The sequence below is a fragment of the Acomys minous genome, assembly GCF_964271855.1.
Source record: "Acomys minous genome assembly, chromosome: 3".
In the NCBI taxonomy this organism is placed as follows: Eukaryota; Metazoa; Chordata; class Mammalia; order Rodentia; family Muridae; genus Acomys; species Acomys minous.
The window spans coordinates 1,876,637-1,895,867 of record NC_140485.1 but is presented as its reverse complement, the minus strand read 5'-3'; the positions used below and the strand labels follow the sequence as shown (position 1 = coordinate 1,895,867).

General features: G+C 45.2%; 1 long non-coding RNA gene across 1 annotated transcript; it reads right to left on the bottom strand.

Annotated features, from left to right (window-relative positions):
* Positions 1–461: 461 nt before the first annotated feature.
* Positions 462–19,185, bottom strand: LOC311595175. The gene is made up of 4 exons (XR_014778348.1): positions 17,963–19,185; positions 6,867–6,982; positions 6,466–6,631; positions 462–2,354 (listed from the first exon to the last, which is right to left on the bottom strand). It is a non-coding gene; the product is annotated as an uncharacterized lncRNA (long non-coding RNA).
* Positions 19,186–19,231: the final 46 nt, after the last annotated feature.

Here is a 19,231-nt window from a genome sequence, read left to right as displayed (position 1 = left end):
GTACCCCAGCCACTGCTCTCTCCCTCCATATACCCCCCTCCCCATTTGCGTGCTGAGATTTCAAGCATCCCTGCAAAGCTTATATGGGTTTGGAAACTCAAGTACCAGTGTGGTGGTATTGGGAGGCTGAAGTTGATGGGGGTATTTGAGCCCTCGAAGCAGAGCCCTCAGTAAAAGACTACGGCAGAATTGAGCTCCATACTATAGGTGTGGTTTCCAGAAGAATGGGTTTGGCTCTCTCTCTCTCTCTTTGTTTGCCCTTCCATTGTGTGAGGACTCAGCAAAAAAGTCATCACCCAGGTGCCAGAACCTGGATCTTACACCTCTCAGCCTCCCAACATGTGAGAAGTAATGTTTGTTTTTAATCACCAGGCTTCAGCTTCTGGGTGTTCTGTTACAGCAGCACAGAACAGGGTGGGGGTAGGGTGGGGTGGAGGGTGGGGGTGGGGTGCTCACGGGTGGGTAAGTTCCCTGGAAGATGACGTCAGGAGCCAAGGTGAAGGGAAGCAAGATGGCGGAGGGAAGGCAGGTGCTGCACTATGCACGGAAGTTGTCGCTATGCCTTCTGGGGGTTAGTCCAGCTGGAGTCCCAGGGAAGTTTTCATATCTGATTTATTTATTTATTGTTGTTATTTTTTATTGAGAAGACTGGAAAAGCTGCGCAGAGGATGCTGGCAGTGTGCATTTGAATAGAAAGGCGATTCCCGGTGAGTACAAGGTCTCCTGAGGGTCTGTTCAGATATTCTGGAAGAGACAGAGGGTCTCCTCTGTGGAGACATTCATGATGTTATAAAGATGCATCACGTGAATGGTGGTGAGAAACCAGGAGGTCCCTAATGTTTTGGATCATATTTGCCTGAACCTTTCCAATATATCCCAAAGATAAACGACACCTCTGCATGCAATAGTAACTAGTGTGTGTCTGCCTCTCCCTGGGAGCAGGAACTGAGCAAAAATGGAAAGAGCTGGTGAGTCAACGGCCCTTCCTCAAAAAAAAAAAAAAACAAAACAACAAAAAAACCCCACCTGTGTTCTGATGTACAAGAAACGCAGGAAGACTAGGCTTGGTGGCACACACCTTTAGCCTCAGCACTCAGAGCTCTGTGAGTTTAAAGCCAGCCCCATCTACACATGAAGTTTCAGGGTAGCCAGGACTACACTATGATACCCAGTCTAAATAATAATAAAGAGATAAATGAATGGAAATTTAATTCCTATCCAAAAGAATATTTTTACGAAAGTTTACTTTTTAAAAGCCATCGCACTCTATTGAACTGTGAGACTCCCATGGTTGAGTCCAGTTTTGTTGAGGGGAACAGAGTCCTGTCTTGTAACCCTGTCATAAGCCTTCCTGAAACTGAGCTCGTTTTTAGATAAAAACCTTATAGAGAAAATAGGAGACAGACCAGAAAACTTTTTTAAAATAAAGAAGGACTTTTATAACAGGACTCATTAGGGAGAGGGAGTTAGTTCAGAAATGCAGTGGTAAGCGGAAGTAAACACTCTCCTACTTTCCTGTCTCTGCCCAGCCCCGCCTGTTGGCTGCTGACCTAGAACAGGAAGGTTTCAAAGTACTTCCGGCAAACAGGTTAATATTCTGCCTCCAATATCTCTCTAAGAGTGTCCAGGTCTAAATGCTATCTTCCTGAGCCTCTGAGTAGAGCCTTGAAAACATCTTACACTGGGGGCTAGGTTCAAACCCCACCTTGTGCATTAGCATCCTGCGTTTGTGTGGGAAGGGCTCTTTGACCTCTGACACTCTCAACTCCTTTATCAGTGCAGGTGATAAGATCCACCTCAGCAGTCGTCAAGGGAGCGGGGCTGGGGAGCAGAAAACCAGCACAGAGGTCCACAAGTCCTTCAACTCCGCGGAATTCATCTAGAACGCCTTTCGCCCTTGTCAGAATGTGACGGCGTTTCAAACTTCCTCACGACACTGACTGCAGAGCACAGATGACTTGCAGTGTGGGAGACAGACACTGCACTCTCAGTTCCCACATCTCTGCACTTCTTGTTCCTGGAAAAGCCCTGGACGCTTACGAGCCTCTGAGTTGTAGTCCCACTTAGCCCTCTTTCCAGCGCACCAATGTGCGTCTCAGTCTCTAGTCTCCGGTACTAAAACGATCCTTGGGTTGAATCCTCCAGCTCAGGGCATCTATGGCTCTGCACTGAAACAGGCCAAACACCACTCTAGTTACTCTGGTTGATTGAAGAATTAAGGTGCTAGAAGCTTCAAGGGTCATTGTTTTCCTAGAAGGTACCAGGAAGCCACTCAGAAGTCCTCCAGTGTCCTCCGTCCCAAAGCACCTAATCTTCCTTACGGATGACACCTCTAAGTTTTTCTGCTGGTGTCCCTGGAGAGAACAAGCAAAATGGGGCACCCTGTTGGGATGTAATTTCACAATTTCGACAAGAGACTCTTTAAACTAACCGAGGAACTGTTTGACTTTCAACTTAGGGTGAAATTCCAAACCATCAGACAAAGGGAAAGGACGAACAAAGCGCACCCCACCCCCTAATTCCCCACCTGTGGCTTCTCTGGGGGCTGGACACCTCGAGAGGTGAAGAAGCTGATCACTGTCTGCAGTAAAATATGGTGTGCTTTAAAAGAAATGGCATTACTTAGGCATAATGGCCCACTGATAAAATCCCAGGACTTGTAGAGGCAGGGAGATCACACACTCGAGATAAACCTAAGTCACACTATAAGTTCTAGTCAGCTAGCTACAGGGGGAGACCCCGTTATCAAAGAAACCAAACCAAAAATACAAAATAATAATAATAATAATAATAATAATAATAATAATAATAACAACAACAACAACAACAACAATAATAATAGTAATAATAATAATACAATAAAAATAATGTCGTTTAGGGCTGGCATTGCCTCAGTAGTATAACACTTATTTACCACACCCTGGATTCAATGCCCAGCACGATAAAATAAAAGCACTTGAATAACTGGCATTTAGGATGTAACTTCTGGGTCCACACTCCCTCTTTGTGTTATCGGTCACTCTCTCTTCAATTTTAAGACATTTCCTCCATTCCAGTGGCCTGTCTCCCGCCTCGCCCCAGGAGAGCATATGTCAGATGGAATGACCGTGGCTGCGAGTGGCGGTGGCTGCGAGTCAAGGACATATGGTGTCCCCGGACTGTGTGTTTGCTCTTGTACCTGGAAAGATTAGTCAGCCTGAGGCACGGCATCAGCCCAGATGCCATCTGGTTAGTCCCCAATGCAGAGTATAGGTGAAAAGTCATCCTCTGTACCTTAATAGCTAGGCAGGCCTCTCGGGCACCGTGGAGGTGGATACTTCGTGCAGCAGTCCCAGGACAAGGCAGGCTCCCCTTATACCCACCAATAGGAATAAGGCAGGGTTGCAATCTTGGCAGCGGCTCCTGAGTTCTCAGGCTATGGCTGGGTTCTGGAGACTCCCCGTGCAAACCTCACTGACCTACCCCCACCCCAACCCTGTACAAACTCTTTCCAGTGGTTCCTTTCCCTGAGCATCTGCAGGCCTCCATCAGTCCAAGAGTTATTGGAATTCTCCCCTTTACAGCAGTGCTTCCTAAGTTGAAAGGCTGGACTTTGGCCCCCATCTCCCTGCTTTGTGCCTCTGCTCTTTGGCTGTCCAGTAACTGTTTTCAAGCTCCCTTCTGTCTCCCTGTGTTTGTCTGCTAACTGGCAATACTCACAGTGTTGTTGCCTAGGATTAACTGTCTGAGGAAATCTATTCAAAGCATCTGGATGGGGTCAGAGGGACAATAAAAGCGAGTCTATGCCCCTTGCTTGGGTACATGGTTCGATTTTCTTCTGCTAGGAATTCCTTGGGAGAAGGGGACCTGGTGTGCACTTAGCTATAATCCCCTGTGACCAGGTAAAGTTCTCATCAAGATGGTTTTTTAAATGTGACATGTCTGTAATCTCAGCACTCAGGAGGCTACGGCAGGAGGATTACAGAACTGTGAGTTTGAGACCAGTCTGGGTTTCATAACCAGACCCTGTATGATGGTTCTGTTGGCATCAGGCTGGTGTCTGAGCCATGGGAATAATGATGTGGTGAAGATTAAGCCCTTACTGCTAAAGCAACAGCCTTAGCCAGGGACTGCACAACGGGGGCTAGAACAGGCACTCGTGGGAACCCGGTTCCACATGAAGAAAGTGTTCTAATTCCAGCACACTGCAGGCTAAAGCCTAAGACCATAAGAGCACAAGAAGTCAAGGCCAGGATAAGCAATCAGAAAGACCTTGGACCAAAAAAAGAAAAAAGAAAAAAGAAAGAAGAGAGAGAGGAAGGGAAGAAAGGAAAGGTGGCAGGCAAAGAAGGAAGGCTAGGAAGTAAAGAAGGGATGGAGGGAAAGAAAAGACTACAATGGTACCCCCAACTCTCCCAGCAGGTGGTAGGCCTGCATAATGTACTTCTGGCAAATTCCTCCTACGTTTCTATTGTGCCAGGCTCATTCTCATGTAGAATCTACAAGAGAAATACAGCATTACCAGCCAGAGAAGGAAATCAACCTAGTGTGCACTTTAAACCGATGCAAAAAAAAAAAAATGGAATTTTCCATTTGCTCATATTGGGAAAATGTGTTAGGTATAGTTTGCAAATTCTGACAGCCTCTAAATTTCCACTAGTTTGATGGTGCTTATTGTTGTTTTGGGGTCAGTCCAGCACTCTGTGTATTCAGATGCTACATTTTGGACCCCAAGATCTGGTTGCAGTCCAGAGGAGTGCATTCTCACACACAGTAAACATTGTTTAAACTTGGCTCCCCAATAATTGCTGATTGGTTAGTAAAGAAAGGCTACAGCCTGTAACTGGGCAGAAGAGAAGTAGGTGGAGTTTCAGTTCAGCTTCAGTTCTCAGATAGGGAACATGATGGGTGAGGGGGGAAAAGGTGAGGGCGGAAGAGTAGGAGAAGGAAGGAGGAAGTTAGAGAGGAAAAAAATCCAGGTCAGATAGAATGAATATTGGCAAGTATCTAGGGTAGTGTGGCTGGGAGGTAGCCAGACTAGCATAGAAAAAAAATTTTAAAGGTACCTGCTCAGTTATTGTGCTTTAAAAATTGTTAAATAAATAAATAGGTCTCTGTCTCCATCGCTTCAGAACTAGCTGGGCTAAAATACCTAAGAATTAAATAACATTCAACAACAGCTTGTGGGAGGATTTTTTTTGTTTCTGAGAAGTGACTCATCTTCAAAGGCTGGGGTGAGGGGATGTAGCTTGTGGTAGCGCGTGTGCCAGGCCTTGGGTTCTATCCCTAGCACAGAAGAACAGGAGTAATAAAGAAACCCTGCCAGACAGAAGTCCTCATCTTCCTCCAGCCATGCCCACCTAGGTCATACAAGCTCAGGGGGCTCTTCTCCTTCAGAAACTTCCTCAGACCTGCTCTGGGAAATTAGCCCCCATGTTGGCTGGCTTCAAGAAGAATCAATGATGCCTTGAAGGGTGAACTTCATTTGCCTGTGGTGTTCTGATGCATATTTTCAAGCTTAAGAAACTGACTGTCCAAAAATCAAATTCATTGATTTTTCCAAAGGGCAAGTACAAGCAGATGGCCCGGCTCAAGAGGCTTCGGATGGATTTTTAGTTCTTACTCTTTATGTTACACATACAACATCTGCTCTTTGGGAGGCAGGAGACACACACACACACACACACACACACACACAGAGAGAGAGAGAGAGAGAGAGAGAGAGAGAGAGAGAGAGAGAGAGAGAGAGAGAGAGAGACAGACAGACAGACAGACAGACAGACAGACAGACAGACAGAAAGAGAAAGACAGAGACAGAGAGAAACAGAGACAGAGCACACTAATACTGACTCTTATGGAGGTGCAGAAAGCTGAAAGGTTTTCTGCAAGAAAAGCAGTGGAGTTGTAAATGCTGTCTCTGAAGCCTCATGCCCTTAAGCTTAGCCATGAATTCCAGTGTTTGGAGGACCCTGTGGCTATGACCCTAAGGGCTTGGTAAGTGTGTGGTTGCTGAAACCAAAACAGTTCTACCTGTTTAAAACGCAAATGGTCTCAGAGAATAAAGTAAAACCAGGCTGGAGGATTCCAAGGACAGCCTCTTCTTGTATGAATGTGCAAGGTGGGAATCATGGTTGGGAGTGGCCAGGAGAAAGAGGCTCATGCTCAAGGAAAAGTGCTTACCTAGCCAAATAATACGCAGGGCACACATCATCTACAATCCCAACATTTGGAAGGAAGGGGCAGGAAGATGGAGAGCTCATGGTTAGTTTGAACCACATTGTGAGTTCAAGGCCAGCCTAGGCTACGTATATAAATATAGATGATAGATAGATAGATAGATAGATAGATAGATAGATAGATAGATAGATATAGACAGACAGACAGAAGAGCAGTCACTGCATAGGTGATCTTCCCTGAACTATTGAAATGACTTCCCCACAGTCATGATATTTAGTCTGGTTTTGGGGTGCAGCGGGAGGAGTATACCTGATTTAGACACAGGGTCTTTCGTGTGTCAGGCTAACTTCAAACTCCCTCTGCAGTTGAAGTTCACCTTGGACTTCTGATCCTCCGTTTGCCAAGTGCTGGGAATACAAGCAGGCGCTGCCATACCTGGCGCATGTTTAACGGTGCTGAGGCTTCGTTCATTCACCTGTAACAGGAAATAAGGACGCTTTTGGCCTTCCAAAAAGTGTTCAGTCCTTGTCCAAGCAAAGATGGAGGCAGTTGACCAGGCAGAGGCGGTTCTCCTACCTGCTTAGCAAAGGAAGAAAGGACAAGTATGCAGGGAAATGCAGCCTGTGAGAATCCTTAAAGATGCCCCTGCTTTAGCTGCCCAGGTCTCACCTCTATTTGGTGATACTGTATCCACCCTGAAGCTTACGTACCCACAGAGGGAAACACCTTAGTAAAGGTGAAAGTTCACACAGGGCTCCTGAACAAGGTCTCTTCCCTTTGCCAGTAGTGGGTATGAGATGGTATAGTATTTATTCCAGTCTGTTTTCTGTTGAAAAAAAAAAAAAGCCTGACATAATTAAATTAAATTAAAAGAAGGAAAGATGGCTAACAGTTAAGCGTACTGGCTTCTCTTCCAGAAGAGATGAACTCAATTCCCAGCACTCACTTGGCATCCCACAACTGTCTGTTAACTCCAGTTCCAGAGGATCCAACACCCTCCCACAGTCATATATACAAGCAAAAATAACAATGTACATAAAAGAAACAAATAGATAAATCTTGGAGGGGAGATGAAAGCTTTGTATTGACCTGTGGAGTTTAGAGGTTATCATGGTCATTTGGCCCCACTGCCCTTGCCATGTGGTAGCTCAGCCCTTCATGGTAGTGTTAAAGGCCAATTCACATCAAGGCCAATTCATGTCAAGATGCACAGGAATCAAAGAGAGAAACTAGAATAGGCAGATTCCATATATCCCTTCCAGAGTATACCTGAGACCAGATTTCACTAGCTCCCACCTCTTATGGCCTCTTGGACCAGGCCTTCAACATGTAAGCTTTTGGGGTCCATCATCGGTTGTGCTGGGATTTCTTTCCAGGGTGAGACCCAGCCTTCCAGGAGGTTCATTTTGCCTTGGTTTTTCCTCTCCAGGAAGACATAGAGCTTGTGCTAATGTTCTGAGGTCCAATCCCGGCTCAGTTTTGTCCCACTCCTCAGATTCAGATGGATTGCTTCTTTAGGAAGGTATTTGAATTGACTAAGACTTTGAACTCCTTTTTGTAACTTGTCTTGTGTTTGTATCAGGCTTTCTGGTGTGTGTGTGTGTGCATGCGCGCGCTAGAAATCAACTGCTGGGCTTTGCACATGTTGAGCATGTTTGGTACCACAGAGCTACACCCAGCACTGTAACTGGCTCCAGGTCCTCCATCAGCAGGCAGAGTTTCCTAGCCACCCTGACACAGGCTCCTGCTCTCATGGTCTGGAAAAGCGCAGGAGCTGGAAGGGCCATAAAAGCCTGTGGTGAAGAGGCCTGTGGGCAAATGGAGTCGAGCTATCGCACAGGGTAGTGAAGCTTGTTCCAAGGAAGGCGAAGGGAGACCATCCCTGCAGGAGCATGGTTCAGCTAAGAGCCAGCACATTACTATCAACAGCACCCCCCTTCTTTACGTGTGACCTAACCAGGCCCCCAACTCCTCTGATCTTGTGTTTCATCATCTACAAGTACACAAGTAATATCTGAGTTTCCTATATCTGGAGGCTAATAACTGAACAAGAAAACAGACTGAAGACATTTTCTTTAAAAATACTAAATTTTATAAACTATAATCGTTGTTATATAACATGAACTGCCATGATTATTTTGTTCCTGGAGTACTAGTTGAAATCTGGCAAACATTTCTCCGTGAGTTAATTTCTACTCAGCATTTCAGAGACAGGAGTTGATGCACCAATGTCACCATACATGCACACGTGGGTATACATCACACATTCTTCCCAACTGTGTTTTTCATTAGAGAAATCTTTGTTATAGGATATTTCAAGGAAAAATATAATTCTATGTGAAGCCTTCAGTCTCACCATTGGCTAGAAACCAAGGCTTTAAAGTCTTTACTTTATGAAATTAATGAGCGTATAAATGTCAATATGCAAAACAAACTTCAAGTCAAGGGCTGGGAGTGTGGCCCCATTGGTAGAAGGTTTGTCTAGCATGCAAGAAGGCCTGGGTTGGACTCCCAGCGCAACATAAACCAAGTACATCAGCTAACACCTATAATCTCAACACTTAAAAGGTGGAGGCAGGAGGATCAGAAATTTAAGAACATCCTCGGATACGTAGTGAGTTTGGCATAGATGAGATCCTGTCTCAAAAAGAAAAGATAAACAAAAGTAAAAAATCCTCATGCAGTAAAACAGGATTTCCCCAGGGGATGTTCATCCTAGCATCATTTATAACAGTGTACCATTCTCCAGCAAACAGCTCCAATTCCTTATGGCCCTTGACATTGCAGAGATGCTTGACACTCGTTAAAACACAGGGGAGAAGATGCCAGAGCCCACTGTGGTCAGCAAAGCAAACAGTAGAAGTGGAGTTGGCTCTGGTGGTCATAAGTACAGTAGAAAGCAGGAAGATGAGACTTTGAGCACCCAAGGCTACTCGTCTGCACAGAGGATGGGGTTTCAGCAGGAGCTTTACTTCCTTTTTGTGTGGTTGCTTACATTTATTTCTTCATTTTAAACCAAGAAAAAAAGAATTTTTCAATTTTTTTTTAATCGAGTGGCTTATATGCCCAGGGCCTGTTTGGCTCTGCTGGCAAGAACTGCCAGACCCATTGTTCCACTGTGGCTGTGGCAGGAGCTTTGAACACAATGGTTACCAGGTTAAGGAGAGCCAGCTGGGCAGCCTCCACGCAGCCCCAGTCCAAGCCTCATTGTGGCCTCCGGCACTTCTGCAAGGGGCTCTCTTCACCTGGCTCTGAAGTTGGGGTCATAGAGCATGAGATCTAGTCTGGAGACTACAGATGCAGGGCTTGGGGAAGGGATGCAATGGCCCAAAAAACTATGTAAATCAAAATAAGCCCCCCAGAAATACACGAGAAAGACCTAGAGGCCACCAGCTGAAGGCTGCCACGCTACAGGCAAGGAGACCGAGCACAGGTGGGCATCTGGAGTAGGAACTGGGCCAATCAGCTCCCCAGATTTTGATGGACCACCTTTCCCTTCCCCTTTAGTTCCTACAGAAGAGCTGTAGCTGCCCTTTGTTGCCAGGGTGGGGACAGTCAGGGTCGCTTCTCAGATGACAGCAGGATGCTGTGCTCTGGGGCTGCCCATGCTGCAGACCTGAGAGTCTTACCCTGCCTGCTCCCGTGTTAACATAGCATTGAATGAGAAGTCTTAGCCTTGTCTTTGAATTTGGGGGGAAAAAACTCAGAGTCTTTCCAAAGAAGGTTAAGCAATAGATTTGTTGTTGTTGTTGTTGTTGTTGTTGTTGTTGTTGTTGTTTTGGTTTGGGTTTCCTTCTCTGTCTCTGTCTCTGTCTGTCTGTCTGTCTGTCTGTCTGTCTGTCTGTCTGTCTCTCTCTCTCTCTCTCTCTCTCTCTCTCTCTCTCTCTGTGTGTGTGTGTGTGTATGTGTGTGTGTGTGTGTGTGTGTGTGTTAAGTTTTTAATGTGTATAGAGAGTTAGGGTGGTAAACAAGATAAGCACTCACCACGTGCTTTCTTTCCTGGGTTAACTTACCTACTGACAAACATTCACAGGCAGGCAGACAGACAGACAGACAGATATATTGCTGTTCCTCTTCCCTCCCTATCCTCTCTCTCTCTCTCTCTCTCTCTCTCTCTCTCTCTCTCTCTCTCTCTCTCTCTCTCTCTCCCCTCCCCTCCCCCTTCACTTTTCAGTGCCAAGGTTAGAACTCAAGGCCCTGGGCATCCCAGGCAAGCTTATCACATGCATGCTATTAAGGAACTTGGGCCCGGGAAAGCAAAAGAACCACCTAGAATTTCTCCTTGGGATCTTACCCATCCCTAGCCAGAGGCCCCTTAGAAGGAAGAGCTAACAAGACACATTCTGCAAACGTATGAAATAAGTAAGCATAGACTTTATTCTCTGAGTCATTAACCTGCCAATGATGAAATGTCTTTGTTTACTTATTTCAATACTTAGAGTGACATTAAACACAAATATTCTTTTGGGTGTTAATATAATTTGAAAAAGCTATACAAAGTTTTGTTTTGTTTGCTTGGTTTGTTTTTGGTTTTGTTTTGCTTTGTTTTATCTTGTAATTGAAACATAGTCTCTCTACGTAGTATAGGCTGGCCTCAAATTCTCAGTTCTCTTGACCCAGACTCCCAAGTGCTAGTGTTTTAGTATGTGACACCAGGCCTGGCTTTGTAATACTTACCAGTTTTTTTATTCAGTGTGAGGGGGTAGCACTTGCCAGAGCCACAGCATGCATGCAAAGTGTGAGGGCAGGTCCTCTCTGTCCACCAAGAGGACTCCAGAGACACAACTCCAGGTTGGCAGCAAGCACCTTCTCCACTGAGACATCTACCCTCAGTGGGCCAAAGCAAACACGCTGACACTTTATCATCTTTGGATATATCTCTAGCAAGAATAAGTAAAACACAATAATTTGCTTCTCTTGTGTTTGTGTCACCTAAACTTTCAGCAAATCCGAAGTCTCTGCACCAGCTGTGATTGTGCATCACTATGATGTGATGGACGGCTGATGGGAAAGTAGGTTTCAGCTACTTCATTATTTCACAAATCCAAAGTCTCACAGGTTGATTTACAGAGACCAAAAAAAAAAGAGGAGTTTTAAAAATGTTTGTCATATGATGCAAATTTACTCCAAAATTGTACTAATTACAAGTCTGGATGCTTTATTACTATTTGATATCATGTCAAACAGAACTTAAATTAGAAATTAATTAAATATGCAGGTAGATAAAAACCTAAGGAAGGACTGGGAGTACAACCTCGTAGCATTTTCCTAGAATGTGCAATGCAATGACTATATTATATTCCATATATATATGTGTCTATGCATGCAGATGTATGTGTGTCTAGGAGAGAGAAGGCTGAAGTAGGAGCTGTGTTTCTGCACTGTGTGCAGAGATCAAAGTGGCCTTTTTACAGAGTTTTAGTGCAGCACAAAGCCCAGAAACTGGACCTGTCAACAGGTGTATGTGTGTGTGTGTGTGTGTGTGTGTGTGTGTGTGTGTGTTTCTGAGTATAAGAATGCTGCACCCCAATGTGGAAGCTTATGAGACACTACCACAGGACACAGGCAAGCCCTCTGGACAACTGGCTTTCCTTACACAGAGGCTGTTATCCAGAAACAAACCTGTCCAAGCTTTCTTACAATAGGGGGTTACAGGGAAGACCTATGGACTTGCTAAGGATGTCTGGTTCAACCGTGAAAAAAGACGTTGGCCTCAGCCAGCAAGGGAACTTATCTCAGGAGACAGACTCCTGCCTGATATTCAGGAACATGTGAAAAGAAAGTCTGGGAATGCAGAAACCCCTTACCTGGTTGTTTGAGGAGGAACTGGGGAGAGGAAGCCCAGCCATTGTTCTCCTGAGCCTTGGGTCTTATTAATTAACCACTGAGCCTAATTACCTCCTTCGAGAACAAAGGTGGAGCTGGGGGAGCAAGCACTGTAAAGGGAGGTGACTCTGCACTTAAGAATCCAAGCAGAGGGGCATCTGGCTTCTGATGACTTCGAATCCTGCCCTGGTGACTGAGCCTGCTGGGGTGTCTCTCACAACTGCACCGGGGGTTCTCCACAGTGCTCCTTGCAAAGAATAACACAGCCACCACACACACTCTCAGGGGCTATGGGTTACCACACAATATTGAGACAGGGACCCTCCACGATCAATGTCATACACCCTCCAAACTTTGCTGTGACTGGTGGAGCGATCATGGTGGCAGCCAGTAGAATACCAGGGTACATCTCTAATCAAAGACACCATCTCACACTCAAATTCCTGTTTCTCCCCATGACTTTTCCAGCCCTTGTATTGTCATCTTCAAGGATCAGAAGGCCATTTGAAGAAGCTGTGTGACCTCAAAAACTCCAGGGAAATCAAAACAGAACTGCAAACTTCTGTTTCCCAGCTGTGTGGCCCTAGGCTAGATGGTCAGTCTGTCTCTCCAGGCTTCTGTTTTATCTGTTTACACAGCCAGGATCATAATCCTTTTTGGTTGTTTGGGAGGCTGAGTTACAGAAAGCACACCTTGTGCTTTGTTCATGATTCTTCTTTCTAAAGCATTTCTGCCATGATTCATAAAGGCACTTCAGTACTGCCTCATCCGGTTGTTAAATAAGGGTTCAGGATTCTTAAATGTTCCCTTTTCACTTATGTCCCAGTTTCCCACAGTTACCAAGGCTTGGACTCACTTGAGACCATTGGGAGCAACTGCTAGCATGGCCCAGCATGGAGAAGCTTAGGCTACTGGCAAGGTTCACTTACAGGGAGCAACTCCCCACTCACCGCCCCACTAGCTCAGTGCCAAGCCTGCTACACTGTGCCTTTCTTTTTTAATAGGGACTCAGTTTGAAGTGTAGAGGCTTCTTGTAGACCCTTTGAATACTGGGTCCAGCCTCTGGTTCCCTCACCTTTGAGCTAGACTCCTGGCCTTGGTTCCAAATTCTGCTTGTTCCTTCTAGTCTGGGAGCTGCTCTCTGCTCCACTCTCCAGCTTCCGGGACTCTGAGCTGATTCTCATTAGAAGGTTTATAGCCACTACTCAAATTTTAGACTCCTGGAGGCTTAGATAGTAGAAACCCTTAGAGAAACAGCTGGCTGGCCTCCTCCTCCTTTGGTAGGAGAATCCCCTCCCTTTGAGGTTGCTCGTCAGCATGCCCACTATTTCCCAGGCATGACATTGAACCAAGTATAATGGTTTGAATAGGTATGGCCCCTGTAGACTCTTGACTTTGAATGCTTGGTCTTTGGGAGTGGCACTGCTAGGAGGTGTGGCTTTATTGGAGTAGGTGTGGCCTTGTTGGAGGAAGTGCATCCCTGTATAGGCGGACTTTGAGGCTTCATATATGCTCAAGCTACACCCAATGTGGCACACAGTCTCCCGCTGTTTGTGGATCAAGATGTAGAACTCTCAGCTCCTTCTCCAGCACCATGTCTGCCTGCGTGCCCCCATGCTTCCTGCCATGATGATAGTAGACTAAGCCTATGAAACTGTAAGCCAGCCCCAATTCAATGGTTTCCTTTATGAGAGATGGCTTGGTCATGGTGTCTTTTCACAACAATGAAACCCTAGCTAAGACACCAAGAGATTAAAAAAAAAAAACGAGGGAGGAGTCAAGAAACTCTATATTGTTGCTGTAAACACATCCGGAACCTCTTGGGGGAGCCGTGTTCATTCTGGTTTCACTCCAGCACTTCCAGAGAGGAATCTTCTTAAAAGGTTGTGGCCCTGTCCATTGTCGGGCACCTGCGGTTTCTACATTGGTCTTCTTTAGTCCTCACCTGCTTCCCTTTTCCTCCACCTTTCGGATTTGGAGTTTAAGCCAAAGTCAACTCAATATGAGCTTTCATTCCTACCTTTGTGGGATGTGAAGCCTTCTTGCAACCTCCCTGGGCATGGACCAGCTCTGCAGTGAGATGAGCTAACACTAGGTGCCATATCTGATAAGAGTATGTTTTACTCTACATGGCAACTTTACGTCTTTCTCCAGACAGGTAGTCTTTCTTATTTCCTGCCTAAGTCAAGCATGTATTTGACTGTTTCATCATCTTTCAGTCCCCTCTCTCCCCAGCCTCTGCCGCTAGCCTGCCTCCAGGGGTGCCAAGGGACTCAATCACTGGCAGGTCCGGCGGACCCTTGCTAAGTTCTGTTTGGACTTTCTGAACCATTGTCCCCTTCTCCTTCCTCAAAGGGTCTCTTGATGCCTACACTCTCTTCTCAGGATTCTGTCTCGTCTCCCTTTTTCTAGAAAACTCTTCTTATCCGTCATGGCTGCTTCTTTACTCTTCCTCTGCCATCTGTGTTTGTTTCTTGTCCCCTTCCTCAGCTCTTTGTTTCTGCCCTGGTAAAAATGGTGATGGTAAAGTCCATTGCATTCTCACTGTGCCAGGTACGCAGTATGTGCATGAATGTGGTGGTGCTTGTGTGTGTGTGTGTGTGTGTGTGTGTGTGTATGCCCCAACTCAGTCACTCAGAGAAGGCTCCTAAACCCAGCTGTTCTGTCAACTGTTGTCTTGCAGTGACCTCGACCCCAGTGAGACTTCAGCCTCCCCACCTGTTGACAGCCACCACGTTGGCATCTCAGGCTGAACCCTTTCCTCTAGCCCCATACCATTCTGTTAACCGCTTTGGGGCCTCCAGCTCGGCAGGCCCGCGGCGTCCTCCAGATGGGCTCAGGCACACTCTCTTTCCCTGGAATATCCTTCCACCCCGGCTTCTCTTTTGTAACCAAGTCTGACACCTGGGCCGTCCCTTCCACCTGACCTGCCCCTCGCAGTTAACTGCGCTCTGCTACCTTTTGAAGGTCCCTCGCTTCTGCCCTCCTCTCCTCACCCCTCCCATGGCCTTTGTCTTCCTCCTCCACCCCCTGCCTTTATTTCTTGCCTGATTCTTGCACATTTCTTAACTGCTCCACCTGCCTCCGGATGGACCTCCTGCAATTTATTGGCCTATCTGGTGCCCAAGTGCTTCTTCTAAAACCCCAGCTCCTTGCCAAAGACCCTTGCTGGTTAATCATTGCCTTGGAGATAACCTCCACATTCCTTCTGTCTCCTCCAGCCTATTTGTCATGAGTCTCTCTGAAGTCTCAGGGCCACCTCCCTGCTCACCCTCTCTGCTCCAGACTAACTGGATTAGGCGAGTTCCTTGCATAACTTACAAGCCATCAGCATTGTCCTCACTGGGCGCTATGCTGCTGTCTCCTCACCATTACAGCTGCCTGTGACACAGAAATCAGCGACAGTCATGGGGAAGCAGCCAAAGTTCAGAGGGGTTAAGAGCCAGGTCTCCAGAAGCCCACTGGTGCTGGAACCATGGCTCTTCATCTGACTGCTCTACTACTCCTGAGTTCAAATGAGCAGCCTGGGCATCTCAGGTCATTCACTTGGAAAAGGCACATAAACCCATCTGCTTTGTCCTTGTTGTCTCCCAGTGAAACGTCTGCCTCTCAACCTGTTGATATCTGTCACATTGGCGTCCCCAGGCAGAGCCCCGACCAGGGTGAACCTCTGCCTCCAAAGTATAGGATTATAGGTGCCTGCCATGATACAAAACCTGAATTATCTTTCTCAGACCTTCACAATACAGGCTTAGGGGATGGGGAATTCTCTTATCTACCTTTTTAAGATGAAGAAGAAAAATCAGAGGCTAAACAATCCATTCATCCCACAGCTAGAGTGAGTCAGGACTGGAATTTTAAACTAGCAAGCGGCCAATAAGAACTGGAGTTTTAACGTGAGGCTGCCATCCCAGGATGCTGATTCTTTATCACGTTTCAGAAGTGACCGTCGGTAGCCAGGTGTGGAGGTACACCCGGGACCAAAAGCCCGAAGGAAGAAGACTGTGGTGAGTTTAAATCTAGCATGAGTGATGCGGCCTCCTGTCTCACGAACAAAAAAACAAAAAAACAAAAACAAAAAGCAAAATACAAACAAACAAAAGAAATGCTAGCCAAGTCTCCAGCTCCCTACCTCCTTGCCCTGTACAACCAGGTTGAGCCCAGCATGATGTTCTAGCTTTATCCATTAGCACCGTTTAAAATACCAGATGGGAAATTTAACAGTAATCCAACCACGGCCAGCCTGCTACAGTGAACGGTCGGGTCACTGCCTCCTTTGATCTGAATTGTACAGTTCCGACCTATTTAACAGATTAGACACAATAGTTCTGAGCAAGCATGAAGTCTACCTTAACTCCTATTCCATCCCAGTAACACCGGGGCAGGCTTGGGAGTGTTAGGTCTTATCTTCAGTCTCCAAACTGAGTAGCTTGGGTTACAAAATAAGTCCCTGGCTAGCCTGAACTACATAGTGAGACCTTGTATTTAAAAACAACAACAACAACAACAAAAACTGAGCCAAGGGCTGGGAGCAGGACTCAGTGGCACAGCACTTGAATAGCATGTGTGAAGCTTTGGATTATTTAAATTTTCAAAGACAAAACCAAAAAAAAAAAAAAGTGAAGCAGGACTCACCAATCTTCTATTTCTTGTTGCTTGCTTCAGACAAAGCATCACTTGTCAAATTGTACTATAAGTTATGATAATGTTATATGTACTGAAAGCCAACACATATAAATACACATAGACTAAATCTTTTTTTCACACTATAGATAAAAATAAACTCAATGTACATATGGCCAAAAATATGAAATAAAAAATTTCTAGAAGAAAACACAGGAGAAAATCTTTATGACTTCATATTAGAAAAATAGCTCCATCTTGTCATTGTTTGTTTAGAGACAGAATCTTGGTGATGCCCAGGCTAAACTTAAGGGTTGCAATATTCCTGCCTCAGCCTCCTAAGGGTACCAGGCATATGCCACTACATGTATAGGCCATGTATTCCTTAACAGGTAATCAGAAACACAGAACATGAAAAAAATTTAAAAATTGGATTTTGCACCAAACACTTTTATCCTAAGAAGACTTTTCTAAGGCAACTTGTGTGAGGATACACCATTGGTAGGGGGTATGAAACATTCTAAGACATCGCCCAGACTGTGTTAAAAAATAAATAAAAATATTAACCTCTCTCTTGCTGTGGTGGTACAAGCCTGTAATCCTGGCACTTGTGAGGGCAAAGCAGCAAAATTATGAGTTCAAGGACAGCCTAGCCTACATAAGCAGACACTGTCAAAAATAAATTCAATAATAAAAAACAACTCAACAAAGTATATCTGCATACATAAGCAAAGTAAAGATGTTCAAAACCATTTGTCACTAAGGAACTATAAAACAACTAAGAGAAACTAACACAGTCACACTAGAACAATTGAATGATGCCTGAATACTAAAAACACCAAGACGTAGAACTTACAAGCACTCCTTGTTGTGGAGGCCGTAGGGTGACTTCTGAAATAGTTAGCAGTCTCCTACACTGCCAATGTTAGGCATTTATCTACCTACGTGTCATCCAAAGTTCTCACTCCTATTTGCTCAGGGAAAATAAAAGAATTGATTTACACACACACACACACACACACACACACACACACACACACACACACGCTAGATCTGTGCATCTGTGGCGGCAGTTTTCATGATATCCCAAAGACAACACGAGTGTCCTTGAAGAGATGAGTGCATAGACAGTCCTCGGTACATTCCTGCAATGGAATACTACACAGCAATGCAAAAATAACTGACTGTTAACTCATGCAACAAGGTGAAGTACCTCCAAATATATTCATTGAGCTAATGAGCCAGGTACATGGCCCACTTTATGATCCCATTTACATGGCATTTTTGAAAGGGCAAGACTGTAAGGACAGAAGCCAGCTCAGTGACTGCCACACACTTGAGATGGGGAAGCACTTGCCTGCCAAAGTTGAGCAAGATGGTTCTCTTAGGGATGAAGGCTTCCGAGCCTGGACTGCGGTGCTGTAGGACGATATATGCGTTGCTAAGCCCATGAAGCTGTTCAAGAAAAAGGACCGGTTTCAGCAGATGTAGACGTCAGCGAAGAGTGGGTTCCTGTGTGGAACCAACAGCAAGGAGAAACAGAGCCAGGAAATGAACTGGTAAATAATTATTCACAACTGTTCTTCCAGTCAGGTAGCTAGCGCCTGTTTATAGAGACTTTTAGGTTTCTTTCTTTTTCAATGATTTGTTTATTTTTATTTTATGGGTATGAATGTTTTACTTGCCTGTGTATATGTGTGTATATGTGTGCCTAGTGTCATCAAAGGCCAGAAGAGGGTGCTGGATGCCCTGGAATGGAGTTACAGACTCTGTGAGCCATGTAGGTACTGGGAATTGAACCCAAGCCATTTACAAGAACGGCAGATGCTCCTAACAACTTAGCTATCTGTTCTTTTTATGAGGCTACTAAAGTGAGAACAGCCGTGAACGTAAGGAACGCACCGTGTTTAGGCTGATCTTCTTGTGTTGAGGACGTGGCTCAGTGGCAGTGCTTGTCTAACATGTGTGAGGGCTTGGGTTTGGCCCCCCAAAAACAAACAAAAATTTTTTGAAAAATTAACAAAAATAAGTAAATCTGGTTTTCTTTTTCTTTTAAGATTTATTTATGTATACAGTGTTTTGCCAAATGTACACCTGCCCGCCAGAAGAGGGCGCCAGATCTCATGATAGATAGTTGTGAGCCACCATGTGGTTGCTGGGAATCAAACTCAGGACCTCTTAACCTCTGAACCATCTCTTTCCAGCCCATCACTCTGGCTTTCAAAACCATCTAGGATACAAATGAAGGTGTGTGTTGTAAGCTCTCCAGAATGAGGGAGGCCACAGAGGCAGGACAGTAGTCCACGGCTGAGTCAGGCTGGTGCTCTAGCTAACAGGAGTGCTGATGTCGGATTACAGAAGCACATTGTTAGCAGTGAATTAACTGCCATTTACAATAGTGTCATAGCAAGGTAGAAATAGCTTCATTAAAAATAAAAAATAAAAAAGCAAAGCCCAGTAAAGTATTTTAGAAGTCAAGTGTACACAGCTTACTCTCAAATGCCTCCAGAAAAAAAACAAAACAAAACAAAACAAAAACCAAACCCTGTTATATATCAAAACCATTTGATTAAACTATTGTTATGAAATTTGTTATTGTATTGAGATAACTCCAAACCAACAAAAC